Genomic DNA, 16,502 nt, shown 5'->3' on the forward strand with positions numbered 1-16,502 from the left:
TTTTGATTTCCTACCACGTCCTATTTGAAACTGACAATCGACCACTTTGTCAGACGTACCTTGTTAAGCATCGGATAAACACTGCTGATGCTGTTCCCATTCACCCCCGACCGTATCGCGTGTCCACGGCACATCGGCAAGTTATTCAGCAGGAAGTTTTTTTTTTATTTATTCATACTATCAGCACAAGCCAAGACAGGAGTTGCGGTTACATTGCTGTCATCGAACTAGACATAGTAGATGTTTAAACGATTCAATACAAAGCAATCAGGCTAGGAAGGCACAGCATATAAACAAATATGAAGCAACAAACAACATGAGTTACAATGAGTAAGTTATAGCACTATATGGGTCAACATAAAAGTAACGCGCCCATACAACTGCAACCGACAAACAGCTAACAATAAAACGTATTCTCAACCGTTTACAAATAATTGGTAACAGCCTTCACAAAGGATTGTAAATCAGTACATTCTACTATATCATTAGGCAAGTTGTTCCAATCGTCTATGCTTCGAACCAGGAACGAATTTTTGAAGGATTCTGTTCTATATTTAAGTGGTTTAATATGTTTTGGATGCTTTGTTCTGGGGTTAGCAGGTCTCTCTGATGTGATGTGTTTTTCTAAGTCTACTTTATAGTCTCCGCTTAATACGTGAAAAAAGAATGTCAGCCTGTTAAGCTGCATTTTTTGCTTGACAGTCATGAGGCCAGCTCTATTTCTAAGTTCGGTGACGGACTGGGTTCTAGCGTATGTGTTAAAAATAAACCTCAAGGCCCTGTTTTGTACGCGCTCACATTTTAGTGCGTTCTGTTGAATGTACGGCTCCCAAACATGGCTTGCATAAGTCAGTACAGGAAGTACAGTCATTTTGTAGGCCATTGTTTTTACCTCTGGTGTGGCGTCGTGAAGTTTTCGTCTTAACGACCAAAGTGTGCGCATGGCCTTATTACAGATGTTGTCGACATGTACCGACCAGTTCAAATCATGTGTGAGGTGAATTCCTAGTTATTTATATTCCTTAACCTCAGCTAATTCGGCTCCGTTAATGCTGTAGGGGAATATTAAAGGATCTTTTTTACGCGTCAAACGCATACAAACAGTTTTTGATGTATTTAATTCCATTTGCCATTCATCACACCAGAGACTGACTTTTTGTAAATGGTTACTAAGCTCCTGTTGATCATTAGGAGTGCATATTTTAGCATATATAATGGTGTCATCTGCGTAATGCTTGATGGATATTTGTGGCGAAAAACCTGCTCCCATATCACTAATATAAATGGAAAAAAGTAAAGGGCCTATAACAGATCCTTGCGGCACACCCGATCGAACTGGTTTATTGGTACTGCTAACAGAATTTAATGAAACAAATTGTTCCCTTTGTGACAAATATGCCTCAATCCATTTGAATAGCTTGGTATTACCTAAGAAATGAGACAGCTTCATAAGCAGCTTTCTATGGGATATTCTGTCGAATGCTTTGCGGAAATCGATAAAGATCATATCTATTTGACCCCTTCCATCAATACATAGACCGATTTGATGCGTAACTTCAGTGAGGATAGTGACTGTGGAGTACCCTCGGCGAAAGCCATGCTGGTTTTTACCCAAAACGTCGTTCTCTTCCACAAATTTAGTTAGGTGGGTAGTAAGGATGTGCTCTAGCGTTTTGCAACATGTACTTGTCAAAGAGATTGGCCGGTAATTAGTGACGTCATGTTTGGAACCCTGTTTGTGAATCGGTACTACCTTAGCCCGCCTCCAGTCTCTCGGAACGTCGCCAGATTCTAGAGATTTAGTATAGATATCCGAAAGGAAACATGAGCACCACTCGGCGTACCTCTTTAAAAAAGCGTTGGGAATTTGATCAGGGCCAGGACATTTTTTCTCATCTAGTTTAAGGAGCAGGTTCAAAATGCCATCTTGTGTAATAGTTGGCTCAGATATACAGTGCCTAATGGAATGTATTGTTAGGGGTGTAGAACCATCATCCCATGTGAACACCGATTCAAAATATTCATTGAAGAGGCAAGCCATTTCAGAGCTGTTCGTGATAGTCTTATTTTCACTTGTCAGAAATTGAATGCCGGATTTGGGCCCTGAAATGTACCTCCAAAATTTTCCCGGAGAGGATTTAATAAAATTGGTAAGTGTTTTATTCATGTAACAATGTTTTGCTTTAATAATTTCCATTTTAAGTTCATGTGAAGCGGAATGAATACAATGACGTGTTCTTGTAGAGAATTTTCTAGACCTCATTCGTTTCAGGAGGCGCTTTTTATGAATTATTCCCCGTGTAATCCATGGGTTTTTTCTGTTAACTTTTTTGGGGCGCTTGGGAACAAATAGTGCTATTGATTTTAATACCACACTTTTAAACTTCTCCCAAGCATCATTTACTGACGTAGTATTTAGCGAAATAAAATGGCTGAAATCATCATAACTTTCCTCTAAATGGTCCAATACTGCAACATCATCTGCTTTAGAGAAATCGGAGACTAGCAAAGTTTTATTCTTTTCTGCTCGGGTATATGTGGTACAGACATACGTGATCACCATTTTGTGGTCAGAAATCCCTTCTGAGACTTCCCACCAGTACTTGGATTGTGTGACAGATCTGCTTAGAAACACCAAATCAAGTAGCGATTCTCCCGATTCGTGGGTTCGTGTGGGCGTAGTTACTATTTGCGTTAGGTCAAGGGAAAAAGTCAGATTGAGAAGAACACGAGATACGGCCTGATCATTTTGACCTTCTCGATAATATACCCAGTCAATATTTGGTAAATTGAAATCTCCGGCCATTATAATCTTACAGGTGCTGTTGCCAAACTTTTCAAGTAAGAAATCACGCAGCAATAGCATGTATTCTTCGGAGGTGCCAGGGGGGCGATATACTGCAACAATTACAATATACAGACCACCGATCTCTGTGGTACCCACAATACACTCCAGTTCTGGAGGGGATGAAATTTCAACAAAGACCATTGAAGTTTTATAAACAATAGCAACACCGCCTCCTCTGGATCCTCTGTCTTTGCGACAAGCCGTATAGTTTGGAGGAAGGAAATCAGCACTTTCGATTGATTTATTTAACCAAGTTTCAGTTACAATTACGATATCCGGTTCATGTTCCAAGAGGACAGACAGCTTCCAAAAGTGAAGATTTGTTGCATATGCTCCGAGCATTGAGGTTTAAAACTACTATTCTGTCAGGGACACTCGTGACTGCTGTCAGAGCTGTTTCGCCTCTCGTAGGGCTTTTCTCTGCCGCCTATGTTGCTACTTTTGTCACGACGACGCGGCTCCCGACATGGCCTACGTGTGGAAGTATCATCGTCCCAGTAATACGCCTTGCCGTCCACGTAAAGCGTGTCATAAACTAGGCGCACTCGCTTCCCACTCGATTTCTCATTTTTAGCGCTTTCCCATAGGCACTTTCTCCTGTGCACCACGCTCTTTGAGAAGTCATCACTTATCGAAACATTCATGCCTTTCAACTTGGGACAGTTGCTCATAATTTCCTGTTTTTCCTTGAAATCATACAGCCGGAAAATAACTGGTCGTGCTTTTGGCTGCTTTTTTCCAAGACGGTGCATGCGCTCAATGCTCCGGGGAGAAGTACCAATCACAGAAAATATTTTGTCCTGCATCAATTTCGATAAATGTGCCTGCGTTTCATTGTCTTGCTCAGGCAAACCGAAGACGATAAGGTTATTGCGGCGCTGGCGATTTTCCATATCGTCAACTTTTCTAGATAGCACTGCGACTGTTTCATTCAGGCGAGACATCGTCCGCTGTGTGTCATCAAGTTTAGAAAAAGAAGACTCAAGTTTAGTTAAGCGGTCTTCAATAAGTTTCATCGCGGCACCATTTTCTTTCACTTCTTTTTGAACTGCTCTCTGATCACGTTTAATGTCACTTAATGTCTTGCTCTGGTCTTTCAACGTTTGCATAATCTGTTCAAGTTTTTCATCTGTAGTCAAACCAGGGCCCGGATTCAACTCGACATCACCACTTGTGATAAGCTTGAGACATACAGACCAACAATCACATACAAGCAGCGCTAGAGTGCGGGGGCACGGCACGACAATCAGTGACAAATGATTACTTCTAAGTGAGTAAGTGTCGTGTCTCACCTGCAGACAAGCAAATACGAACACGTTGGAAGTCATGCTTGCATGCGTGCCGTGCCCGCAACTGAGTCCGGGGGGGTCCAGGGGCTTGTTTAATTAGGGATCGGTCCGTGACTTGGCCGTCGATGATTGGTGGATGCTTCCGATATACGTATCGCCGTCGTACGTGCCCAGTAGTTGCGTCTGCAGTAGATCCAGATGATTTGGTTGACGCTCCGGCTTGCAGTGTGTGGCGATTGCTCTTGAATTCGTGGCGGCGACGAGAAAAGGGACCTGCAGACAAGCAAATACGAACACGTTGGAAGTCATGCTTGCATGCGTGCCGTGCCCGCAACTCGATACAAGATACTCTCCATGCCGCCACAATGTTCACACCGACGGTCCTGCATTACTCCTTCTGATCTCTAAACACCTTCGCTCGGCTGTTTTCCACGAACTACAAGACCTCCCCACTGCAGGTCACCTGGGTGTGTTACGTAACTACGATCGGATCCGCCGATGCTTATTTTGGCCAGGGCTTGCTCGTTCTGTTCGAAGATACGTAGCTGCATGTGAGAAATTCCAGCAACGCAAGACACCATCGACGCTCCCTGCTGGGCACCTACAACCACTCGACATTCCTCTGCGACCATTTTTTCGGCTTGGTTTGGACTTACTTGGCCCTTTTCCTCTTTCTACATATGTGAACAGGTGGATCACTGTGGCCAGGGATTACGCCACGCGCTGGGCCATCACCCGAACGCTTCCTACAAGCTGCGTCACAGATGTCGCCGATTTGCTTTTACGCTACGTCATTTTATTACATGGAGCTCCGCGACAACTTCTCGCACACCGTGGCAAGACATTTCTATCAAATGTTATCGCGGACATCCTGCACTCCTGTGCCATGAGGCACAAGCTATCCACGTCATACCATCCACAAACAAATGGCCTCACGGAGCGTCTCAATTGCACTTTCACAGGCGAGTTCGCACAATATGTCTCTTCAGACCACAGAGACTGGGACCTCGCTCTACCGTTTGTAACATTTGCATATAATTCCTCGCGCCACGACACAGCCAGTTATTCCCTATTTTTTCCTTCTGTTCGGCCGAGAACCTGCACGGTCCCTCGACAAAACTCTTCCTGTTTGCACGCACCGACCAGTGAATATGCACTTGACGCTATCGCCCGCGGTGACCACACAAGGGAAATTGCCCGTAACCGCCTTCTGAAGTCCCAAGTGAGTCAAAGGCGTTTGTACTACCGGCGACACCGAAACGTGCACTTCCCGCCTGGTTCTTTGGTGCATCTATGGTCTTCATCGCGTCACGTCGGCCTGTCAGAAAAAGTGCTTTCTCGTTGCAAAGCTCATACCGAGTGCTTCGTGCCGTGACTCCCGTGACGCTCGTCTTAATGACTCGTCTTTCGCGTAACAATACAAAGAACTTCACTTGCGCATTCCTGCATTCACCCAAACACTGCGACATGTATTCGGAGTGTGCTCCCACAGGACAAAAAAAAAACTTTGTGTTGCTTGGCTGCCACAAGAGCTCTTCAACTCAAATACCTCCATTTTCTTGCAGCACTTTCATAATTTCTATTTTCATGCTAGTCATGAATGGCTATCTTTTCGTTAGCTACGAACACATCGCTGTCTAAGTTCCTTACTAGATAACCTATCTATAAAAAATGTGACCTTCCGCTAAGTTTGGGAGGTATGTGTGTTTTGTTCCTGATATTGTACTTGTCTGCTATTTTACATAATTTAGGCTATAAACGAAACATTTTTTAAGGAATGAGAAAGCAACGAATTGAGAGGCCCAACTTTTGTCAGTCACAACCGCATGAAGTTCAAGCAAGTTCATGCATTTTGCATGTTTGACATCTTAAAAGCCTGCAGGCACGAACACTGCTTATCTGATTTTGTATTTACGGTAGCAGTGTATTTTACTTTTTACTGTCAGAGCTTGGTATATAAGTCATCATTATGTGTTATGAAGCTACAGTGAAACTATGCTGTGTATTTTGTAGTATTATAAATAAATCATTCTCCTTCTAAGAATATGTTCTGTGCCAAAGTCTGCGTGAAGATGTCTGCATGAATGTGCAGCACGCTTTCAGATTGCGCACACAGATTAAGAGCTTTTAATAACTGTATATATGGGTGCAGTTGAAATAACAAATATAATGAAGGCGGAAGCATTCAACTATTGTACATAATACCTAAATCCTGATTCAATCGTTCCTTCGAGATAATTGCATATGCAAGCGTGCAGCCCATCCCACCTGATTGCAACCGCTGCCTGGCACACCTTACTTTGCAGGACACGCAGCTCAATAGCGTCGTGCCCGCTTAGTACAGTGTCTCCACTTTATTACTGTTGGCATCTAAAATGTATATATATATATATATATATATATATATATATGTATGTATGTATGTATGTATGTATGTATGTATGTATGTGTGTATGTATGTATGTATGTAGACATAACAAAAAGTTTGTGCGTGAATACGGGTCGTCTTGCACAAGGAGAATTGCCTGCATTACACACAGCAGACAATACTCATTGCGGTGGTGCTAATCACACAAACGTAGCACAAGACAATTGGCAAATCGCGATTATTCCAGGTTGATCCTGCGTCAGAGCCATCGACTTGTAAGGCCAGGACTGGAGCCGGTATCAGCTTCGATACACAGGCAAGACGCGCCTGGTTATACATTTTGAAACAGCTGAAGCATTATTTTGACGACAGTTGCCCGGTAACCTGGTGGCTCTGGCGCTTCAACCCTCCGGGTCGAATTCCGACGGAAATGCAAAAACGCTTGGGTCACTCTTTGGGTGCGCGTTAATTAATAGCAGGTGGCCAGAATTAATCCGGAGCTATCCATTACCACATCCCTCGTAACTCGCTGCATTCTCGCTATTCTGCATTCTCGGTCCTACAATGTAAATTCTTTACCGATACCCTAATTTCTTTCCTCCCTTCCTTCTTTTACCATCGACGGCACTGCAGGTCTCATGGTAGCTGCGCTGATATGCACCTGGCAGGTAAACATGTAAATAGCTAGCGTGTGCAAAGCGGTGAAGATTCCGATATTTGCAATACAGTTACATTTATCTCACGAAAGGAGATCGTGACGCGCCTTGCTGCTTCAAAATTAACACTGAATCGATAGCTACAACGAAGCAGCATAAAATGGCACGGTTCCTGGTTAAACAACGACTGCAGCGCACAATCCGCAGCATAACGAATAAAGACAAAACACAGAAGAACAACACTCGCCTGGCGAAGCAGTTTTTTTCCGCCACCTCCCATGATCGGTTATCTTACTACTTTCCACTGCACCTGACAGCTGTTGAAAGCGTACACTCGCACTTATTTAAAGTAATTTTTACTATCTCCAACCACATAAGCATCGGCCACAGTTATACGAAATATGTATTCCACACGAGATCCCTGACGGTGACCAATAGACTTAAAACGATAGCCTCCGAAGTTCAAATGTATGTAGAAATAGCTAGGCGAATCCCCCGCGTTAGCGTAGCGATGTGAGCTAGTCACTTTCTCTTCAGCCACCGAGGTGAGCGGAGGCGGAATGTCCGCTCACCTCTCCGGGACGCTTTCCGCAAGGAACGGCAGCTGCCTAATGTTGTGAATGTGGGTGCCTACCAGATTAACCACCTGTGGGCCATGACATTAAACAGCCCAGACAAGACGAAGCGGTTTGCTGGATTGAAATAACTTCAGGTCAAGGGGCGACGCTGTCTCGTCATCGGCCCGCAGGAGCAGCAGGTGAGGTTCCGGCTTCATTGGTTGCTGCACGGCGTGGCAGACGACGACGTGCGTACAGCGTTGCCGGCGTTTGGCAAAGTGACCGAGGTTACTCGGGAGCGCTGGTGTGTGGAGGAAGTGAACAAGAAAGGTTTGACAACCTGCACTGCGCTCCTGAAGCTCAAGAGTAGTCTCAAGGTTGGCGACCTGCCACACCAGATTGGCGTCGCTGGTCAACAAGCGCCATTGGTTGCACCAGGTCGGCCTATGCAATGCTTGCGGTGCCATGGTTCGGGACATGTGCACAGCGAGTGCAAGGTTTCACGTTGCTCACTTTTCTAGCGTTTTGGTCACGTCGACGCAGAGTGCATGTATTCCTATGCCGCACTAACAGGAACAGCTGATGACGAGGATTATACGGTGCACATTATGGACATGACAATGGTAAAACAAGCAGCGAAATGTAGCGGGGATGTGACCACAACTGGACCGCATCGCGATGCCTTAACTCCAGCAAGGGAAAATCGATCACAGGCATTACACAGCCCGCCGGACTCCACCGCAAAAACGGCTGAGGGAACAGACGATTCTGCAAAATTTGTAAGTTCTGAAGTAGCCGAAGCGTCCACACTAGTGTCTAAACGTGGGGCAGCGAAAAGCGTCCCTCGTAGTGAAAGTGCTGTACGGTATCGGCGCGTCATTACTCCCAGAGATGCCAGTACACCCAGAGACGCCAGCGGCGTCTCTGGGAGTGCTGGCATCAGCTCGGCGGTTAAAAGACCCCTGGAAGACACCACAAGCCAAGCAGAAAAGGTAGGTGCGCGAAGCGTCGAGGGACCGCCTGCAAAGACACCAAAGGGTAGGCGCACGAACCTCAAAGCAAGACCTGCGGGCACGGCGGATAGGAAAGTTGACGACAGGCCACTTTGGCAGAGTGGTGAGACAGTCCCACCGGTCTGATGCCAGATGCCACGGTGTGGTTCCCGAGGCATCTACCATTAGGCTAGACGCGCAAAGTAAGTGCCATGCTCCGGGCCTGCCTTTTCCAGAAATCAACGATGGCTCCTCAAAAGTCACTCACACTTGCCAGTTTAAATGTCCGAGCTCTGGCCCCTAGTAAAATGCAAAGTCAACTGTACCAGTTCTTAATGGAAGAGGACCTTGACGTCTTGGCTGTGCACTAGACGAAAGTGGAAGGGGAACAGGAGATGGCGAACATGCCGCGGAGGTTCACTGCACGGTACCACGCAGTTGTGAGCCGCGCTGTTGGCAGTTCCGGATTGTGCGTCCTCCTTTTTCGGAGGAATCCAGGACTGTTAGTGGAAAATGTTTCTTAATGCTTTTCCAGTAGATTTCTGCTGTGTGATTTCACATATATCAATATTGCATGGCGTGTTATGTGTTTTATGCACCATGTGTGGCACAGGAACACGTGAATTTCTTTTCTAACCTAAGAAAGTATATGTGCATTGATAAGCAGCTTGTTTTTGTTGGAGATTTTAATTGCGTTTTGAATTGAATTGATAGCTCAAGTGGTAGAATGGTTGAAGACAAAAGATGTGTTGTCACAAATGATTCCAGAGTATCAGCTAAAACATATTGCAGAGTGCCTTCAGGGCTCCCGAGCTTTTAAGTACACTCATGTTCCGGGCAGCAGCCATGGCAGCTTGGACCGACTGTACCTGCCAGTGGATACGATTCCAAAGTGTCGCAGTTATGGTGTTTCGCCAATTTCGTTTACTGAACTTGCCTTTTAAGATGTCAAATAGGGCCAAAGAAAGAGAGCAAGAATTTTTCATGGGGGCAATGGAAATTGGATTCCAATTTATTAAGAAGAGTGTAGTCTTGGGCTGGTTGGTAATGCATAGTTACAATAGAAGCATACAGCGGAAAGGACGATCGACGAAGACTCGACAGGACAAGTGCTTGTCCTGTATAGTTTTATCGATTGTCCTTTCCGCGCTATGCTTCCAGTGTAACAATTTATTAATTGATCAATCTTTCAATGTAGCAGCGATGCACGAAATTTAGAATATCTATGAAAATATACGGGACAAAATAGGAGAGCAGTGGGACCTTCTCCAGCAACAGATAATAATTAAAGAAATAGTAACAATCACAATTTTACTGTTTGCAGCCAGAAAGAAAGAGAAATGGCTTAAAATGAGTTTTGAAAAGGTAACAGCGCTTGCACGTGAAACGCCATGTTTGTATGCCAAAGATCTGCGTAGTAACAGAAACTGGAGCTTTATGATGATGAGCGCTATCGCGGAGCGTTAGTGAGAGCAAACATAGATGCGATGGCTATAGATAAATGTCCAAGAAAACACGCTCTTGGACTCGAGATAGATCACGCCCGGTGGAACCATATATATGTTGTTGGAGATAACGGGATGGAAATGACAGACAATGACAGCATAGAACCTGCGTTTGCTTGAAATTACGAAGCGCTTTTTTGCTTCTAGACCTGTGAATACAGAGACGTTTAAAGAATAATTTCTTGAGAGACTGCCACGGCTGCACGATGACACCAGAACGGCGTTGGAATCACCCATATCGCAAGCGGAAGTAGAAAAGACTATAGATAACCTTGAATGTCGGCAAATCGCCAGGGCCCGATGGTCTTAGCACTTCGTTTTACAAGACATTTAAAAAAGAATTGTCTCATTTCTTACATTTGTTTTAATGAGGAGTACGAACTAGATATCCTGCCCCGGTCATCCGGGGAAGCACATTCTGTATTAATACCAAAGACAGAAGAGACAGAGAAGTTAAAATTAAAGTGAAAGTTAAACAGCCACCGTTGTCCATCATAAAGAAAGCAACATAATCCCTATAAAGAAGGCTGTCAGACAGGGAGATACGATGTCTCCAATGCTATTCACAGTGTTTACAGGAGGTATTCAGAGACTTTGATTGCGATGAATTGGGGATACGAGTTAACGGAGAATACCTTAGTAACTTGCGATTCGCTGATAATAGTGCCTTGCGTAGTAACTCAGGGGACCAATTGCAATGCATGCTCACTGACTTGGACATGCAAAACAGAAGGCTGTGTGTAAAAATTAATCTGCAGAAAACTAAAGTGATGTTGAACAGTCTCTTTAGAAAACAGCAGTTCACGATAGGTAGCGAGGCACTGGAAGTGGTAAAAGAATACATCTACTTAGGGCAGGTAGTGACCGCGGATCCGGATCATGAGACTGGGCTGCGATTCATTTGGCAGATATTCTCAGATCATGAACAGCAAGTTGCCATTATTCGTCAAGGGAAAGTGTATAACAACTGTGTGTTACCAGTACTCACCTACGGGGCAGAAACCTGGAGGCTTACGAAAAGGGTTCTACTTAAATTGAAGACAACACAGCAAGCAATGGAAAGAAGAACGATGGGTGTAACGTTCAAGAAGCAAGCAGATTGTGGGAGGGAACAAACGCGAGTTAATGACGTCTTAGTTGAAATCAAGAAAAATAAATGGGCATGGTCAGAGCATGTAACGACGAGGGAAGATAACCGGTGCTCATTAAGGGCTACAGACTGAATTCCTAGAGAATTGAAACGTTGCAGGTGGCGGCAGAATGTTAGGTGGACGGATGAGATTAAGAAATTTTCAGGGACAACTTGGCCACAATTAGCACATGAGCGGGCTAGTTGGAGAAGCATGGGAGAGGCCTTTGCCCTGCAGATGGCGTAGCCAGACTGATTATTATTATTATTATTATTATTGTGCGCCAACTACAGTACAAATGACCAGGTCTATCAGCTATGTAAACCTTCAGGACTGAGCAGTGTTCACACAATAGGCTAATCATAACCTTGGGGCAGCAAAATCAAAAACTAAACGATTCGTTTTCTAAAGTTGATTACAGTATTTGCAGTATCAACCACCAAGACCTCAAATTTTTTTCTGGTAAATGAGTTTACACTCGTTTTTTCCCAGCGTACTCCTACATCGTGTTAAAACTTTTACGGAATGGTCATTCACAAACATTTTTCTACTGATATAAACTTTTCAAGTTCACTATTCGTCATACAGCGAATCTGGTTAACTACTCTGCAAAGCAAGTATGCAGTCACACGCTGTATTCATGTGATACAGTGGCACATGATTTTCTAATGCTTCCAAAGCCAGAGCCCATAATTACTAACGTTACATTTATTTTGCATCTTTATCACTTTCGAGGCCAAATTGTCAATCCCAGTGATAAAACCAGTGCAGCCACATGTAAGTATACAAGCTAATGACAAAAGGCAAGAAGCTTGAAAAATTAATGGCAAAGATAGAAAAGATAGCTCTAGGCGCTAATTTTCCTTAAAGCACATGAATGTGGCCCCTCTAATTACCTCACTCCATCTGTCAAACCTGCTTGCACTGCACACATTCTCCCACTACTGTCACTTGAAGTGGCCTGCCATAGTGCAGAGAAAAATTTGTGATTTGAAAATGACCTCTCCATCACTTTTGGCAATTTCTACACACACAAACATGAACACTGAAAGAAGGTACTACCTGAAAACTCATTGATCTACACAGTGGCTATTACCATTATAAAGAAACAAACAAATAGCCTTGACCTCATACCTGGCCGTAATTTTGGCACTTTAGGTAAAGTGATGTTGTATATTTGATTATAACAAGCAAGCTTTCAGGTTCCAAGCAGTGCATTTCAAGGAAAGCAAATGGTGGAGTCAGGTGATGCTTTGTGTGCACCAGAAGAGTACCTGAAGATATACCAATCTTTGGCTCTGAATATGCCCGAGCGAGTACAATTGGCGTTATGTTATGTGCTCCTGTGTTTCTCGTGAAAGCTACCCATGCTGTGCCCTTAAAGGGGCCATGAAGCAAAATTTTCAAGCTTGAATTATGTAGGTAATGTTACACCATATGCGTCCCAGAAGAAGCTGGAAAAGTGTAAGCATGCTTGCTGTGGTGCAAAACGCGTATTTTGATGTTTTCTTTTATATAGCACTAGAGCAGCAGTATAGTCCAAGTAGTGAGGAAATGAAATCACATCAACATAAGCGAGTCCCTCAAAGTAATGGAAGCTGATCTCATAGGCCGTGCTTTTATGTGGACGAGGCACTGGAAGTGACTGCACAAGTCGGAAATGAGTCATGGTCTCCATGTGTCATTTGTTTTTTGTCTGTGCATATTGGTTGGGAGACCAAAATAGATATGGCAGGTATTTTCTGGATTCTCTTACTTTTATCCCGAGAGCGAAAAAATGCGGGCACAATTAAACGGCATTGTTGCGTGTCAGAGCCCCCAGAGGAAAATGTGTGATGTGCTTTTCAACTCATTTAAGGGTAAGCAACACATAGCAATGGCCCCACACGTACCGACGTCTCACAGCACATGCCAAATTGCCAATTCCTGTCATGGAAAAGACTTACAGGCAGCACTTCGAAATTAAAATTCAGAGGAAATAGGTGCGGTGAGAGACGAGCTTTTGTTTGCGTGTGACTGTACGACGTCTATTTTCAGCTACAATGGTTTATTGAGAATAGTTGGAGGAACAACTCATGACCGCTTTATGTAATACACGGCTTTAGTTTCGCAATAACGTGCTTTAAAAGTTCATAATTAGAAAGCTAACAAATTCACTCAATTCATTAGTGATTACAACCCAGATTCTTACATGAACCACAGAAACCTTTATATTAGGAGAAAAAAATTTACTGTTATCTGCTGCACTGCGTTTACTAACCATTTAAGGATGCCCTGAAATGCAGAGTGTGCTCTTAACTGACCGCGAAAATGGGCTACTGTTCTCGCGTACTTGGTAGACTAAAATGACTGCCGAGATCCTGTGGTTTCCTGGAATTCCAACCAAGAAAGCTACCAAATGCCTAAAACAACTACATTAACTTTATTCAGAAGGTCCTGGAGCAACACGACAAAAGTATATGATCGTGAATGCCAGTTCACCGATTTTTATAACCGCCACATGCTTGAACAACTGATGGTGGCGTATGAATAACTTTATTGGGTCCTGAAGGTCAACCCTAGGTTGACGCGGGCCGCTCCCACGTTGGGACTGTCAGGCCGAGCCCTTCAGCCAGATCGCGGGCCTTCTGGACTGCCCGTAATTGGTCAGAGAGTGACCCACTGCGTAGCTGCCATTCATGTTCCTTGTCACAGTCTGTGAAGACCGCGGGGTACTGCCAAAGCATGTGGTCAAGAGTAATGACGCCATTGCACTTATTACAGTTGGTTTGAGTTTCCCTCTCCGGATAGATCCTGTTAATAAAATCTGGACTTGGGTATGTTCTTGTTTGTAGCAAACGTAATGTGACCGCTTGGGCTCTGCAAAGCTTACCGTGTGGCAATGTGTATTCCCTTCTGCTTAAATAATAGTGTTTCGTGGTTTCGTTATATGTTAATAATCGATCCCTGTGTTCCCCGTGTGTAGTGTAGGTTGCTCGGTCTTGAAGAGCACGGCTAGATGGTCTTCGCGCTGTTTCATTTGCCAACTCCTTGAGGATTCTCCGAGCTCCGTCCACCACCCCCAGATGTGCAGGAAACCAGCGGATTTCAGTCCTCTCACTGTGGACCTTCTCTAGTAATCTCGTTGCTATCCATGTCACATATCCGTTAGTAAAGTTGCGTATGGCTGTTCTAGAGTCGCTGTAAATATGTGTCCACCAAATTGCCCGGATGGCTAAGGCGATTGCTACTTGTTCTGCTACTGTTGGGTCCTTGGTATAGACGGTGACGGCATCCCGTATGTTACCTTGAGTGTCGACAACAACGATGGTATACACATCCTTATTTTTAACACAGGCAGCGTCAACGAACACCGCCTGCTGCTTATGTTGACCTATGTCATGAAGGAGTGCCTTCGCCCTTGCCTTCCGTCTCTCGAGGTTATGTGTTGGGTGCATGTTCCTAGGGAACGGGGTCGTCTTTACTGTTTCTCGTAGTCCCGCTTGCGATTCTGTTAATAATTCTTCTTCGTTGGTGTGGTTGTTAATTTCTACGCCAATTTCTTCCAGTAGCGCCCTCCGAGGTCGTTTCCCGATTAGTCTCTCCTGGTGGGCCACCTGTTGAGCCCCAGCTATCTCTTCTAGTGTGTTATGCAGCCCTAGGCGCGATAAGCTATCATTGGCCGTGCTGATGGGAAGTCCTAGTTCAGTTTTTATAAGTCGTCTGATTAAAGCGTTTAGCTTGTTCTTATCAGTCTGTGTCCATTGCAGCATGCCTGCTACGTACGAGAAGTGGCAAAAGGCGAATGCATGTACTAATCTTATGGCACTGTCTTCTCCTAGCCCCTTATGCTTGTTGGTAATTCTACGCACACGCCTAATGAGTTATTCTGACTTGTTAGAGATATGTTGTAACATACTGCAATTAGATCCATTCGCTTGCAGGTGAAGTCCCAGCACTCTAATAGTCTCCACCGGCCTGATTGGTTCTCCATTCTTGGCGTATATGTCAATGCGGGATTTTTCCTCTGAGATATATCCGTTCGGCTTGTGCCCATGCTTACTGCTCCTTAGTACCAATAGGTCAGATTCTTTAGCACAGGAGTTCAGTCCCACACCCTCAAGTATTGTTTCCACCACATAAATGCTTTCCTGTAGCTTGGTCTCTGTTTGTCCCATATTACCTTCGGCACTCCAGATTGTTACATCATCTGCATATATTGCAAAGTGGATATGCTCAATCTGTGCGAGACCTTGAGCCACGTTTGACATTGCCAAATTAAATAACATGGGAGATAGGACAGACCCTTGCGGTGTCACACGATTCCCAAGTTCCAGGGTTGTCGATTGGAGTTTGCCTAACCTTAGACAAGCAGAACGGCCACCGAGAAAGGCTTTCACTATATTGTGCAATCGCCTACCCAATCCCATCTCCGAGAGGATATCTAATATGGTCCAGTGTTTGATGCGATCAAAGGCCTTTTCTACATCTAGGCCTAGGAGAGCTCTCGTATGTAGTGGGCTAGCAAGAATAAGGTGATGTTTGATTAAAAGCATTGCATCTTGAGTCGAAAGTCCAGGACGGAAACCAATCAGGTTATGCGGAAGAACATTTCTGTTTTCTACATACTTAGTCAGTCTATTGAGTATGACATTCTCCGTGGCTTTGCCCAGACTTGATGTTAACGATATGGGTATTAGGCTATCTAGATTGAGCTGCTTGCCTGGTTTGGGAATAAGAATTGTGTTAGCAATTCTCCATTCCTTCGGATAATCAGCGTTTTTCTAGAGTTCGTTGAAATCCTCTGTTAAATATTTATAGAATCATCGTCCAGATTTTTCAACAGCCTACTGGAAATGCCATCTGGACAGGCAGCGGATCTACTGTTCAGGTCGTACAGGGCTGGGCGAACTTCGCTTTCTGAGAAGTCTTGATCTATAGGCTCACAGTCTACTCCTGTATATTCAGGCTGGTCTGCACTCTCATTGCTATCCTTAAGTGGTAAATACTTAGCTGCGAGCCGATCTAGAATGTCCTCCTCCGTTGTGTCCTGACTCTCACGGTGGACGAGTCATGCTACTGCTGTTCTCCTATTAGATTTCGTGTCGTTCTCATGAAGCAAATGTCTAATTTCCAATTTCCACCATGTTTGATTCGACCATCTATGGAATTACAAAG

The sequence above is a fragment of the Dermacentor andersoni genome, chromosome 11 (genome assembly GCF_023375885.2).
Source record: "Dermacentor andersoni chromosome 11, qqDerAnde1_hic_scaffold, whole genome shotgun sequence".
Lineage (NCBI taxonomy): Eukaryota > Metazoa > Arthropoda > Arachnida > Ixodida > Ixodidae > Dermacentor > Dermacentor andersoni.